This window comes from Grammomys surdaster, unplaced genomic scaffold, assembly GCF_004785775.1.
Source record: "Grammomys surdaster isolate TR1022 unplaced genomic scaffold, NIH_TR_1.0 124342, whole genome shotgun sequence".
Lineage (NCBI taxonomy): Eukaryota > Metazoa > Chordata > Mammalia > Rodentia > Muridae > Grammomys > Grammomys surdaster.
Window position 1 is genome coordinate 534 of NW_021619372.1, and position 4,993 is coordinate 5,526.

Below are 4,993 nucleotides of genomic sequence, written 5' to 3' on the forward strand. Positions count from 1 at the left end.
AATAAAAAATTGAAGGTCATAGTTCCAGACAGCTAATTTATAATCACCATGGCAAAGGACCACAGCAAAAAAAAAGCGTGCATGGCACTGAGCAGTATCTTTGGGTTTGCATCTTGATCCATAAGCTTCATGGAGACAGTTAACTCTCTTTTTGAAACTTCAAACCCGAGCTCCAATGGCAAACACCCTCCAAAAAGGCCACATCTCTTAATTTTTCCCAAACAGTTCCATAACTGTGGACCAAGCATTCAAAATACATGAGCTCATAGGGACCATTCTCCTTCAAACCATCACAGTTCTCCAGCCAAAAGTTGTAACATGTGGCTAACTAGAACATTTACAGCAGCAAAAGCAAGGATAGATGTGCCTAGTCAAAAACATACTGAGGTTCTGATGTTTGCTGACATGGTCTCAGGATAGATAAGGGCCTACTCTACCTAGACCTATTATGTTCTCAAACAATAAACTTTTACCTTTTGAATCAACAACCTCAAAAATATCTTAACTTTTAATAATTATTTATGTATATGGCTGTTTTACACATGATTATATACCACATGTGTGCAGTATACTCAGGCCAGAAGAGGGCATCAGGAAACCATTTAAATTGGAGCTGGCTTACACTTTCAGAGGTGTTTCAACGTCAAAATAAATGACAAAAAACAGGTATGTTTAACAACAAAAAAAAATTTATTGATTTACAAATTTTAAAATGGATCACTTAAAACTGGGACTATTTTAACCTTATTACTTTTAAATTAATTCTTTGAAAATGTACTTTATTTTTAAAGTGACAGAAATTACCCATAGACCAATCCTTTTAACATGGATATATTAAGTGTTTTTTTATGTTATGTCAAACAATCTGCAAAGCAGAGCATAGAAGAGTGCAAAGCTTGTGCAGTGGTCTTTACATAAAAGTCTGAACACAGGCAGAAGCACTTAAGTTGTAAGCTTTGTAACAGTGGCCTTTACTATATGCATTAGAACATCTATGTCAAGAAGACAATGTGAAAACCATTGCTTATTACTTGCAAAATAAGTGGGACACATTTAAATAAAAGTAAAACTTAATTGTGAAAAATGTTTTGTAGAACTACTTGTTACAGCTTACATTTCAGTTGGCTTGACATCATGTAAAAATTCAGCACAAAAGATTCAGTCTAAAGGATTTTTTTTTTTTTACAACCTCCATACGCAAAAAGCATAGCTTAATGATTTACACAGTTCTCAGGCTTAATCCTTGGTCAGTAGGTTTCCAAGTGCGAGTACAGTCATGCTGCCTCCAGGAACTCTACTAAGATACTAACATTTTCTTCACAGCATGTCTTCCTATGGGGGAAAATGCATCAGAAGTATACCTGTGAGGGGCTTTGTGAAAAGCTTAGGAAATTATAACAGAATTCTGTAAAACTAAAATATAGCACAAAGTCAACTAAACTGATGGCAACCCAGTCAGTTTTCAAAGTAATATCTATTAAAAAAAAATGGTAACATACATGTATGAGAAATACAAGAAATGATCACTCACTGTGGTTAGTCACAGATGCAAGAGATCTAAGCATATGAGGGTTTGTGAGCACAGTAATTAAGAGTAAATAATATGCTAGTTCAAATTGTGCGCACAACTTTGACAAGCTGGCCAAGTACTACTATTTGGTAACTCTAAAATGTATACTATGCCTTCTCTTCCTTTAACATTTTTAGGTACAATTTATCTTTATGCATTAACAGGTCAACAGAATTTTTGTGTTCTAGAGTATAAAAAGTTAATATTTAATAAAATGCAACATCAACCTATAAAAAAGAAAAACAAACCAACATATTATATAATTATTGTATGGTTTCCCAGCTGATCTGAGACCACAGAAGGCATTTAAGAAAGACTGTCAGGTGAACAGCAAAGATCAACCCATGGGATGTATACTGTTTACAAATTTCACTTGCAGGAAAACGAGTTGCCTGGCTTAATTAATTTTAAAGCTAATTACAAAATTAATTTTTCTTAATGGTCCAGATACCTTGCCAATTCTTCCAAACTCAACAGAACTGCAAAGACAAAAGAAATATTTTGTAAGATTTTTTTTAAAAAAGCAATGGTGTATATATCTTAATTTTATGTACTTTATTAAAAAGATATTTTTGAAAAACAATTTTTATGTATAGTAGTCACTCACTTTTACCTTCCACCATAAAATTGAGAGGACTATGTAACTAAAGAACAAATATATAAAGTTTTTCAAATGTTTTAAAAGTATTTCTCTAATGTTTCTTGGTCTAAAAGTATTTCTCTAATGTTTCTTGGTTAAATAAGTAACAATTCTTATTAGCTTTTACATTAAACTAAACTTTCTTAAATTCATTAAGTATCATATGGTACAACATGTTTTAGTAAACTGCTTGTATTAAAACAAACTATATAATACTTGCTCACAGCAGTGATTAAAAACTATTGAGCACGTATAACAGATCTAAGAGAGCTATCTGGACAGGTCAAGCTTGTCCACCAGGAATGGAAAAGAGGGATGACAGACAGGGAGCTTAAGTATTATCTATGCCAATAATAGTTGAGTGGGGGTGAGAGGCAAGGGAGTTCTAATTATTGTGTGACACCAAAGACTTATCCCTACTATGGGTATCTCCTGTTCCCACACTACTAATATCCCCATCATTATTAATAATAAAAGTAACATTGCAATCGATGTGCAATCCTCCTAATTTTATATTTTGGTTTGGGAGTTTAAAAAACAAAGTCACTCAAAAATTAGCTTTCCACTAGCCTGTACAAAAATGAAAGTGTCATCAACAGTCAATCTGAAGTCAGAAGGGAATCACAGAACCCTACTCCTTGCTCCTAACTATTGGTAAATTCTGGGGCAGAAGCAATGGAAACTAATGAACAATTCAAAACCTGTAGTCACACAGACTGCCCAGGTTAAACTCAGGTGACAAAACAAAAAACAAAACAAAACAGCATTAATATGAGAAAGGGACTTGAAGGGAAGGAAGATTTGGGTAGGAGAGACATTAGAGGCTAAGGGTGAGTAGCTAGAGTACATTATATACATGTGTAAAGTCAGCAAAGAACACATACAATAAACATCAGACTAGAGAAATACTTAAAAAATGTTCTTTAAAAACACATAAACATGCCGGGCAGTCGTGGCGCACGCTTTTAATCCCAGCACTTAAGAGGCAGAGGCAGGTGGATTTCTGAGTTCAAGGCCAGCCTGGTCTACAGAGTGAGTTCCAGGATAGCCAGGGCTACACAGAGAAACCCTGTCTCGAAAAACCAAAAAAACGAAAAAACAAACAAACAAACAAACAAAACCATAAACTTGCTTGTATGAGACAATCGCAAATACAGAAGCAAAATAAAGGCTTATTGAAAAGCTACCAATCCACAACTAAGCCCACTATAATTCTGAAAATAAACACTGATAACATAGAACTCTATAAATTTTTCCAACATCAAAATGTACATGGGAATGTGTGAAAATAATTTAATATTTTTCCCTGGTGTTAAAATATGTGTTGCTAAGATCAAGTCCTAGGAGGGTACAGATTTTATATCGTAGCTTACAAAGAAACAGTAAGTTATGATATACATGCAAGAGGGTGCCATACCTTCCACCGATTTCCACATTCATTACATACAACAAATGTTGTCATTGGTTCATCAGCACTACGAGTTTGCACCTGCAGTAAAATTAAATGAAAATTATTACTTTTTGAATGACCATTAAAAATAATCCAACCTTTTTTTTTTTTTCCAGGAACAAACTATTTTAATATTTAAAACATTTAAATCTGAAAGTGGATTACTTCAAGTCTAATGAGAAACATCAGTTTTGAGTTTAAAAAGAAGATTATATTCATTACCCTTGCCTCACACTTTTTTTAAGTTTATTTATGTATTTACATCTCAAATGCTGTTCACCATCCCACTCCTCCCTTTCAAGGTTCCTCCCTTCATTTCCCCTCCCTTTTGCCTCTGAGAGAGTCCCCTTCCATCCAGTATTCCTTAACCCTGGTGCATCAAATCTCTGTAGGATTAGGTGCATCCCCTCCTACTGAGGCCAGACAAGGCAGATCTTTGCTACTTATGTGTCTGGGGCCCTCAGACCAGCCTATGTATGCTCTTTGGTTGGTAGCTCAATCTCTAGGAGCCCCAAGAAGTTCAGGTTAATTGACACTGTTGTTCTTCCTATGGGGTTGAGAAAAAAAAAAAAAAAAAATCCAACCTATGTAAGAGCATTCTAGATAAAGATATATAGTAGCTCCAGCGATATTACCTCAAGATGTGTTCAAATATACCATTGGCAAAAGAGCATATATTCACCGGGTGGTGGTGGCGCACGCTTTTAATCCCAGCACTTGGGAGGCAGAGGCAGGCGGATTTCTGAGTTCAAGGCCAGCCTGGTCTACAGAGTGAGTTCCAGGACAGCCAGGGCTACACAGAGAAACCCGTCTCGAAAAACGAAAAACAAAAAAGAGCATATATTTTCAAACTTCATTTTTCTTATTCCATTTGTCTTTCCAGGTAAGTAACTTTCCGTTTGTAATTTATCCAGGTAAGTGAGAAAAAAATCCTCTAAAAATCCTCATTAAACTGGCTTTAATCCCAGTCCTCAGGAGACAGAGGCAGGAGAATCTCAAGATTTAAGTCAGCCTGGTCTACAGAGTTCTAGGACAAGCCAGGACTGTTACAGAGAGAAATCCTGTCTCAATGCTGTCTCAAAAAAACCAAACAAACAACAAAAAAGTAAAGAAATAGTCTAATAAGGACTGAAGAGATGACTCAGCAGTTAAGAGCATTTACCATTCTTGCAGAGGACCAAGGTTCTATTCCCAGCACCTGCTTAGTACTTCACAACCATCTATAAATTCAATTCTAGAAGATCTGATAGCCCCATCAGATCTTCAAGGGCATGAAGATGCATACGATGCATGACGACATTCAGGAAAAACACTCAACATATAAAATATAAAA

General features: G+C 35.4%; 1 long non-coding RNA gene across 2 annotated transcripts; it reads right to left on the reverse strand.

Moving 5' to 3' along the window:
* Positions 1-667: 667 nt before the first annotated feature.
* On the reverse strand, positions 668-3,718 carry LOC114636495. 2 transcript variants are annotated; one of them, XR_003713631.1, is made up of 3 exons: positions 3,628-3,718; positions 2,022-2,049; positions 672-1,332 (listed from the first exon to the last, which is right to left on the reverse strand). It is a non-coding gene; the product is annotated as an uncharacterized LOC114636495 (long non-coding RNA). The 2 variants fall into 2 exon arrangements; XR_003713630.1 differs by having other exon boundaries at positions 668-2,049.
* Positions 3,719-4,993: the final 1,275 nt, after the last annotated feature.